Raw genomic sequence first — 10817 nt, 5'->3', positions numbered from 1 at the left:
TTTGATTCATATCCCAATAGATTAGTTATGTTTGTTTTTGAGACTTCAAAATAGAAAGATAGAATTCCTCAATATGAGCTTTTCTTTTTGACTGCTTGCAAGTAATATATGTTTATGATATTCATCTGTATTATTGTATCTAGCAGTATGTCAATCCATTGCCTGTGTGGCATTTGATTGCATTAATTTTCTCTATGTATTTCTACGCCTGATGAAAATTTTTGTAGTTTTCAGTTTGAACTATTATTTAGAACATTATGCTATAATTATTCTTATCCTTGGGTATGGAGGTGGACACCTGTAAACTAGCACTCTGAAAGCTGAGGCAAGAGGATTGTCATGAGTTCAAGACCAGCCTGGTCTACATGGTGAAACCATGTCTCAAAAAAACAAACAAATAAGCAAAACAATTCTTATGTCTGACCATTAGTAAACATATATATTTCTAAAAATAATAGTGTATTACTAGTAATAAAAATTAGGTTATTACATGTGCACGATTAGCTTTAGTGAACATTGCCAGTTTTTCAAAATGGTTTTACCAGTTAGCACTCCGTCCAACAATGTATATGAATTTTGATACCAGTGTGTTTGAGGACTAAGTTCTTTTCACAAGGTGGGCAGTGAAATTTTAAAGCAATGATATAATTTACTGTAGTTTAGCTTCAACTTTTGAAAACCCATACATCTATTAAGTTATTTTTCTAAGATACCCTTTGCTTATAAATATGTAAACCCTCTTAAATTGATTAGTCCATGTTTAATTTTTCACTGTAGTGGTCATTTGTACATATTGTTGGATTTGGTATTCTATTTTTTTATGGAATTTAGTCTGCATTGTTGCTCTGGTATTTCACTAAAATAGTGCTAAGAGATGTCACAAGAATTTATTATGCTCCTACAGGAATCATAGGACTATGCCAGGCAAGGCATATTGACCTTAAAGCATTGGAATTCTACCTCTAGTGCAGGGAACAGGTAAGAAAAAGCCAATATAATTGTAGTAATTGCGCATCATGGTCAAATAAAATGCATGAGAGAAATATGTAATCTGAGATAGAAAAAGGGAAATATAATGAAAGCTGTTGTAAAGAAGGGACTTCTTAGCTGAATTTAAAAAATGAAGAAGATTTTTAGTCAAGTGTGTATCAGTATCACCTTGATTATATTTTTTCTTTTTTTTTCTCTTGTGAAGAGAATTCTGTGAAGTTTTTAATTTTCCCCTGTCTTCAACGGAAATATAAGTAGTGCTTATTATACAAAGGAGGTAGTACTGTAGAAATATGTATAGAGGCAGATTAAAAACAGAATTTCTCCTGCCCATCTTACACTCCATCTCATTCCCAAACTGCATTCAATATTTAAAACCTTGCTTTACTCCTTCCTTTTTTGTGTTGATGTATTTATTGCATATAAACTATAAACCTGCAATACTTGTAGCTTCTGCCTCTATGTAGCTCCTTTGCATTTTAAGAAATTCTAAGTTTCTGTTTAAAAGTGATGTTAAATGTGTACCTCAGTTACTTGCTTTTATATTTCATGGAAATTTGTTCTGATATTGTGTTGTATTTCATGATACAAGCCAATATATTTCATTTTACTTTATATATAAAATTAACATTACAAATAAGTTAATAGCTTTATAGATCTTAGATGCTATTTTTTAGTTAAATCCCGTACCTCTTATCCCTACCCAGTGTCACATTCCCACCTGAGACAACCACTGTCTTGAATTTTGAGCACCTTGTTTTTATTAACTTGATGTGATACCATATACACCCATATCAGCAGATAGCAATTAATTCATTTTTAAATTTTTATAAATATACATATTATGCCTAATTTACACAAATAGCAAATTATACACATTTTATTTCTTAGTGGTATATTTTCTTCCCTTTCCTTTCATTTGATCTTTTGTTCTCTTGCATACACTTCCGCCTTCCCTCATAAATCCCTACTAAACTGTTTTGGAAACCTAAGTCCATCTTTGTATTCTCCCAGACTTTGCTCCAGTTCATTTAGTTGTAAAGAAACATTGTTAAAAATTATACAGTTTGGAAGTATGCATAATTATGAAAACAGTGAACTTTATCATGTATACACATGTCAGTGATAAATACAGTTTTATATTCGTTATATATGTTGTATATGTTTATTCAGTAATAATCAATAGATTGCTCTGTGTTAACTGACAAATCTATTTTTAATGACTATATAAAACTCCATATTGTGGATATATGTGGTTATTCTATTATTCTTCCTTTGTTGATTATCCACGTACTGATTTCCATTATGAGCACTGCTTTTATGAATTTGCCAGTATGTAACACTTTTGGCTTTTTTTGTGGTCTTTAACTCTTTGGAATAAATTTCCAGGAGTGAGATTACTTAAAGAAATTTTTAGCGTTAGGAAGTGTTGCTAAAAACTGACTTTGTATTTATAATCCCAAAAGATATTCATGAGGGTACACTTTTTTCACATCCTTGTTCTTACTTTTCTTCTTTACAATTTTGTCACTGTGGTGTGTAAAAGTGATATTTCATTACATTAATTTGTAAGCTCCTGAACAATACCAAATTTGACCTTATTATTTAATTTTCTTTTAATTGTTTATTTCCTTTGTTATTTATTTCCTTGTTATTTTTGATCTTTTACCTATTTTTCAATTTGTAAGAATATTTTCATAGTATGCATATTATCTCTTTATGTTTTGTTTTATAGTTTCCCTCAATATTATTTTCTGTGAATGCTTATCTTATAAAGAACAAACAAAAATACTGAATGAATAAGAATATTTGTGAAACTATTGCTTTATTTCCTTAAGCATCAATCCCAACTAGCTGTCTAAAATTTGAGGAAATAAAATAATTTCAGAAAGCATACAGAATCTTTGTGCTTTCTCAATATGTCCACAATTAAGATTGTCTTTTGTGACTGAGGTTAAAACTTTAAAGATTAAATTTTCTGGAAAGGTACAAAGGAGATTTAGCTTTGGCAACTGTTACACAATTCCAAGGCAGAGCCCTTACTCCCTTAATCAAGGTATATGCCCTTGGATGATATGAGACAAAATTGTCACAGTTCGTATTAGTGCACATAGTTTAGTACAGTTAGTGTGCTGAGGAAACCATGATTACCTTGTTATTTGAACCTTTGGATTCTAGCTTTTACAGAGTCAGAAGTTAGTGTTGGTTAATTACTGTGAGCAGCATTAAAATGAGTTTCCTGAAATACATAAATGTGGATATCTTCTAGGATATTATTCTTTTATCAAGACACCTTTTGGGGGGCATTTTAGTAACTGAGTAGCCTCCAGTGAAAAGGAATATAATTTATGTCAAACACTAGGCTGACAATATTTAATTACCTGCCATTAGAAGCCATCAAAGCAGGTTTATGATTGCACCATACACGTACTGTATTCCTGGTAATGTCAGTTCAGTCCTCTGGTAGTAAATACAGAGCATCCTGCCTTCCGCAGACTCCTGGGTCATTTCATGATGGCCCAACCACAACCAGCTTAACAGAACTATGTTATGCAAATATGAGGAAAGAGTCTTAAAGCAAAAAGGCAAGGCAGGAAAATAAACATGAGTTATTATGGCAAGCATTATTTCGTAGTATGTTTAGAAACTGAGCCTCAACTCTCTCTGGACCAAGTATTTGATTTATGCTAAATATATAGCATTTAATTTTTCTAAAATAATTTTAGTATGGTCAGTACCCCCTTATTTAACCAGAACTTTATTTTATAAAAACATAATCAACAACCAGGAGAGGAAAAGTTAGAAATAAACTTAGCACTTAATAGAGCAGGGCACTTTATGTGATGTATATCTCACTTAATCCACACAGTAAGCCCAAGAAGGAATTATTTCCTCTATTTTACAGAAGGAACATTGCAGCAGTGTGAGATTGTGTAACTCATTTCACTTCCATAGCTAGTAAATGTTAGAGCCCTGATTCCAGGCCTGGTCTTCTGAGCTCAGGAAGGTATGATCTTTATATAATGACCCCTCTACACCTGCACACACAAATCAACACATAGTTAGTTTCTCATTAGACCTTGTTAGAAAACCATGATAAGGATTTGTGTGAATCTTAGAGAAGGAAGAAAAAATTAAGGAAAGCTCAAGGCAACATTTTTGAACAGGAAGTTGATAAAAAGGTTGGAATTGGGAAAACAGAAAGAAAAGAGAACACGTATATGGTCACAGTGTTACGTGGAAGTTAAAGAGGTGATGTGACTACTCCAACTCTATCATAAGATCTAAGAACTTTGTTCTACATTTTAAAAACCAACAGCCAGGCATGGTGGTGCATGCCTATAATCCCAGCACTCAGGAGGCTGAGGCAGGAGGATCGCTGTGAGTTCAAGACCAGCTTGGACTACATAGTGAGTTCCAGGTCAGTCTCAACTACGTAGTGAGACCCTGTCTCAAAAACACAAACAAACAAAAAAAAAACCTCAAACAAACAGAAAAACAAAATGCTTAAAGTCCTCTCCAGCTTGTGAGTATTTTTTTTTTTAACATACTTGACAGTTTTGAAGAAATCCCTGGCCCCAGATACATTTTTAAGTGCTTCCCAATTTGAGTTTGTTTTCTTCTTATAATTAGTCTGGAATTGTAATTTTTGAAACATCACCACAGAGGTAAAATGCTCTTCCCATAACACCATAATGAGAGGGTAGAGGATCACATGATTTATTATTGGTAATGTGAACCTTGATCCCCTACCCAAAACAGTGTTTGCTAGGTTTCTCCATGGCAGAGTTATTATTTTCCTCTTTTCCTGTTGTGTTTGTTTAAAAATAACTATATCCCAATTTCATAAGAAGGGAATGAAGCTGTGTCACCTGGGGTGTTGGTGTGTCTACATTCTCTATAATAGTTTTGTGAGGAAAAAGGACTTCTGCCCACAATTATTTTTTCATTATTATGTTTGTGTGGAAGCCTTGAATTATAATGCAGCATTATTTATAGTTTATTTTCTTTTTTTATTAATTTTTGGTACATTTATGGTATACAATATAGTGACATTCATCAATGGAAATGTGCACCTTTACATAATCCATCTTGGGCCTTATTTTTTCCCCATCTCCCTGCCCTCACTTCAAGCACTCCACCCCTCCTTGTCTACAAAGACTTTCTTTCCATTTTTATTTTTCTCATGTTAATTACATTCCCATCTTTCTTTTCCACTACTCTTCCTGTTTCCCCTTCCCCTTAGCACCTTTTCTTCCTATTTCAAATTGTCTATTATAATCCTTTAGTTCTTATTTACACGTTCAGTTTCTCACACTAGAGAAACTATTAGGTATTTATATATATAAGTCCTATTATTTCATTTAAGAGTATCGCCTCAATGTGCATCTGTTTAGCTATAAATATCTCTAGTTTCTTATTCTTTATTATTGAGTAGTACTCCATTAAAAAAAAAAAACACACACACACACACATTTTCTTGATCCAGTCTCCTGTTGATGGGCAATTGGGCTGTTTCCAAGTTTTACAAGTCATGAATTGTACTTCTAAGCACATGAGTGCGCATATAACACTGTGGTATGTTTCTTTTAATTCTTTGTGAAAGATACCCATCAGGGGGATAGCAAGGGTCTGTTGGGACCTCCAATCCCAGTTCTTTGAGGTATCTCCGTGCTGATGTCCACAGTGGTTGCACCAGGCTACAGTCCCACAAGGAGTGGAGCAGGGTTCCTCTTTCCCCACAGCCCTGCCTACATTTGTCATTGGAAGAGACAACCCACAATGTGGGAAAAACTTTTCACCAGCTTTTCCTCGGACAAAGGTATACTATCTAGAATATATAAAGAACTTTTAAAAAAATGAGACATCTTTAGTTTATTTTCTAACCGTGATGCTGCCCTGGCACCTAAAGTGGCAAGAGTGGAAGTAGATGTCTTTGTGTCCTGTGTACCCCAATTCTGACACCAGACATTCACTGTTGTTGGATATTCAGTGCCTCGCAGCCGCCAGGAGTGGGCTTCTCTTGTCACCTTCCAGAGATTTCCAAACCAAAGGGGCCCTTTGGACTGATAACTTCTCTGGTGTTTGATCACTGTGGCAACATGTTTTTCTTCTGAGTTGGTCCTGTGACAAAATAATTGGGGAGGTGGGGAGATTGATTCCATGCATGAATAAGACTACTTTTCTCATTCTGCCCTTGAGTTTTTGCTGCCCTGCCTTCCTACAGTTATAGAAAATGTAGAGGTATTGTCAACATTGGAAAAGGTCCCCTAGAGATGCAATGATTATCACCTCAAGAGTTTAAGAAAAGTTGTGATTTTTACATTTATGCTATAAAATTCCAAATGATAAATTTAATATGACTGGAAAGAGGATTACTATTCACATTTTCTTGCATAGTCTGGGTGAATTTGCATTGGTGGTCTTCATTATCAAAGCACAGGAAGAACCCTGAGGGACTATTGGAAGCCAGGGGCCACATTGGTAAGAGGATAAATGATGTGGCATCATGAGTGTGTAACCAAGATTAAGTAAATGGTATTAGGAACTGCAGAGGTAAGGGGATCTCTATTTCAGGTCAAATAGACCCCAAAAAACAATGTTATTGTGAGCAGTAAAACTGAAAAACAGTGATGTTACTTTCTTTTGTATGAGGGGAAATCTGAAATTAGCCAGGAACTGTGCAGTTGACCATAAATAAAGGAAAGAATCAGTTTCTGGACTAGAACAGAAAAAAAGAAACAATACTGTTTAGACACTGTATGGATTACCTACCTGTACTACTGAGAGAACAAAAGCCAAATACATGCCTCTTTGTTAATTTTGTTAACTCCAACAATAAAGTATTATGTCTTACACGTGCTAAGCATTTTATAACATTTTATAATATATTGTTTAACCAAACTCAATAGGTAGTCAAGGGTCCCCACATAAATTCTCCTGGGACCTGAATACTAGGGTTATCCTTTCTTGCCTGTCTTTCCACTCTTATTCACTAATTCAAAAGCAGCACATTTTTAAAGGTATTAATTGTACTATGCACATGTGGTACATTATGTCTTTGTTCCTAGCTCAGAGTTTGGTACTTATTTTCAAAATAATGATCAGAAGCAGAAAAGGAAGTTTGTCTGCTGTATTTAGTTCACACCACTTGTTCCCCTGATAGGGGAGATTCACTTCATTTTCCATTACAAAATACCCCAGGGTTTGTTACTTTTGATACCTTGTATTTCACTGAGGATAAAGTAAGCCACCGTCCTTATTAGAGGAACCTCTACTATGATGTGATACTGGAGGGTTCTGTAAATAGGATCTCATGGAGTTTTAACTAGGTATTGTCCTTTGACCAGATTCTGTTGCAGCTCTACTTTGAGTGTTGCTTCTTCAGGTAAAACATTGAAATGCTTCATGTAACCAGCTCATTGTGTAGATAAAGAATGGAGATGTATATATAGAAATTTATATAATATGACACATTTTTAAAATTAACTTTATTAGTAATCGCAATAATATAAAATGTATTTTGCCTATTGCTTTGACAAAATATAGTTTTGTTAGTATATAGTGTTGGCAAGCATGTGAGAAAATGTCTGCTGATTCACTTTAGGAAGCAATATTATATAATTTTAAGTTTTCTTCAGAGGTAATTTGGAGATAGCTATTCAAAGTTTTAAAGTGTGCATATATTTTAATCCAGAAATTGTATTTCTAGGTACATGTGCACAATGTTTTACAGAAAAGGTGTATTGCAGAATAACTGTAATTAATTGAGTCAAAGGATAAACAACCTAAATGCCAGAATAAGATGTTATTTATAAATAGTATACTCATACTGTAAACTTTTCTATAGTCATTAAAAATAATGTAACCATTTAAATTACAGAGAATATAATACATTGTTAATTAAAAGCACTAAATTATACTAGTGTGAAATTACAACATTACCCTGTATGTGGAATCTATATGTGTATATGTACAAAAAGATAATCTATCAAAATATTAACTATATTTTTCTCTTTTATGAGTGATTATTTTGGTTGTGTGCTTTTAAATTTTTTTTTCCAATTTTTCTGCAATGAAAATTAAGGCAAACTGCATGTTATAATTTTTGAGCCTGTTACTTTTTCACAATTGTAGTCATATGTATGATTATCTAACTGAACTGACTTTTTTTCATACATTGCACTAATGCATCAGTTTTATGGACATGATCATATTGACATTTAGGAAAATTCTGAAGTCAGAACATTTAAGTGATAATAAACTCCTTTCACAAAACACACTTTAAGTGGTAGGGTGCATAAATCACAGTTCAGTGAACTTTTACATAATTAAATGACTCAGGTCAAAGTGTAGAGAATTTTGCAAAACACCTAGATAAAAACAGAACACACCTGTCATCTCAGAAAATCCCTTCTAATGTTTACAGTCAGTTGCTATACCTAGAATTGTAATCTATGGATCTAATACTTACAAAGTCATACAAATAATAAAACTATTTACTTTTTATTAAGTTTTTGCTGTGTGCTTGACTCTCTGCTAGATCTCCCAAACGCAATATTTAATGACACTAATTCTAATGCATAGATGAAAATGATGAAGGATCATCAATTTTAATTGACTAGTGGGAAGTCACAAATATTGTTAGTAGCAAATCAAATACAAATCTGTTTGATTTGACTTCACGTTTCAGAAGGTTTTGCACAATATTTAGGTTTTTATCTAAACAATGGAATTTAGTAATAACTACATTCTCTAAAAGTGGCTTGACAGTTGACTCCAGCAAGACAGTAAACTAGGTGGTTCTTGCTCATTTGGCTCCTCCCTCCAAAAAATTTAGCAACCTGCAAAGAAAATTAATTTTGGAAGAGCTAAAAACCTAAAGGGTCCTCACCATCACATGGAAACCTGCATTTGTTGTTGGAGAACTCTGGAAGCCTTTGTGGATGCAGACCCAAGCTGATGGATCATTTAGGGCTTATGCTGCTGTGCCCTTTCCCAGCTAGAGCTCCCACTATGTTCCCTTCCCGGGATGCTGGAACCACTACTACCATTCCTCTTGCCCCCAGGTGGAAGCCTACAAGGTCACCCTGTACTACTCATGACACTTTGTCAGAATCCATGGACCCAACCATTGATGAATTTGATTTTTTTTTCTATCAAAGCCTGTCTATAAAGTCAGAAGAAGGTGTAGAATCTCCTCTTTTAGTAGCCCAAATACCATTCTAAGTCTATAGGGAAAAGCAAAAAGGAAAAGAAGAGAAATACTGTAATTCTTCAGTAACCTACCCAAAAGAAATGGAGATCAGTGAAATGACGAAAAAAGAATTCCGTGTATTTATTTTAAAAAAGAATTTAGGAATCTTTAAGATCACATAAAAACAGAAATTCAGCAGAGATAAACATCTTAAAAGGGACCAAAAAGAACTTTGGGAGCTCAGTATACAATGAATTACATGAATAATGAAATAGAGACCTTCAACAGCAGTCGTGATCAAGCAGAAAAATTAGTAAACTCAAAGACAAATTAAGTTAAATTATCCACGTAAAAGGAAAAAAGTATAAAAGAGTAAAGAAAGACATATGATCTTGCATATATCCAAACAACATGAAATCAGTGTGTCTAAGAGTTATGTCTGCCTTGTGTTCATTGCTGCATTTTTCACAATTGTCAAGCTATGGAAACAGCCTAAGTGTGAAGCAGCAGATGAACCAAAGGAGAGAATGTGATCTGTCCATATTTGTGTGATATCATGTGACCTTAAAGTCAGAGGGAATCTTGCCATTTGTACAAAATGAATGAGACTGGAAAACATCTTGCTAAGTGAAGTAAGCCAGATACAGAAAGACAAAGATAATGACCTCACTCCTAGAATGCCTACTCCTTTCAGAGTACCTATGTACTTCTTTAATTCTGTTTAATAAATCAGGTAGGCTTATCAAAAAAGAGAAAGACAAATACTGCATGATTTTATATGTGGAATCTAACAGTCAAATTCATAGAAGCGGGGTTATCTGGTGCTTTCTGGAGACTGAAGAAGTAAGAGAAAAGAAAGTATTAGTGATGCAGTGAATAAAGTAATAGAAATCTAATATAATAATTTGACTAGGATTAACAATATTTTATCAGATATTTAAAATTTGCTAAGAACTTACATCTTGTCTTAAACCAAAAGCCATGGTAATTTGACTGATTACGATGGTTATTTCACAGCATATTTATCATATATTTATCAAAACCCAAAACTATAGAGCTGAAATAAATATGGTTTTTATTTGTTAATTTTGGCTTATAGCTGAAGAAAAATATCAAAAAATAAATTTGGACATTAAATACTTTGGAAGAGAAAAGACTATAAAACTAATTGAAATGTCAAATAATCTGAAGCTGACAGAGTGAAACACTAGAAACCCCTAAATGCCTGGGAATAGATAATCCTAAAGGGCCCTGCACACTCAGGGACTACATTTGAAGGAGTTTTAGGATTAAAGTCAATATAGTATATTACATTTTTCACGAAGAGCTGAATCCTTAAAAAAGATTGTATGCCCTTCAGGATCTCAGGACAATGCTTCAGCTTTTAGAAACATTTACTTAAAAAAAATAAAACAACAGACCTACCAAAAGGGAGAAAAAAATAAAGGGAAACATTCATGCTGTGTATTCATCCAGTTATAAAACTTACAAATTTATTCAAGAATCTTACAGAAAATATTAAATTAACAGAGATATTATGAATCTGAAACTAAATTAAAATTCATTGGAACAACTGTGTATGTACAAGTCCTCAGTTCATTACTCCTACGACACTTTCATTACTCTACAG

This window comes from Fukomys damarensis, unplaced genomic scaffold, assembly GCF_012274545.1.
Source record: "Fukomys damarensis isolate Sample0158 unplaced genomic scaffold, DMR_v1.0_HiC HiC_scaffold_13, whole genome shotgun sequence".
NCBI classification, from domain to species: Eukaryota; Metazoa; Chordata; class Mammalia; order Rodentia; family Bathyergidae; genus Fukomys; species Fukomys damarensis.
This window is presented reverse-complemented; position numbering follows the sequence as displayed.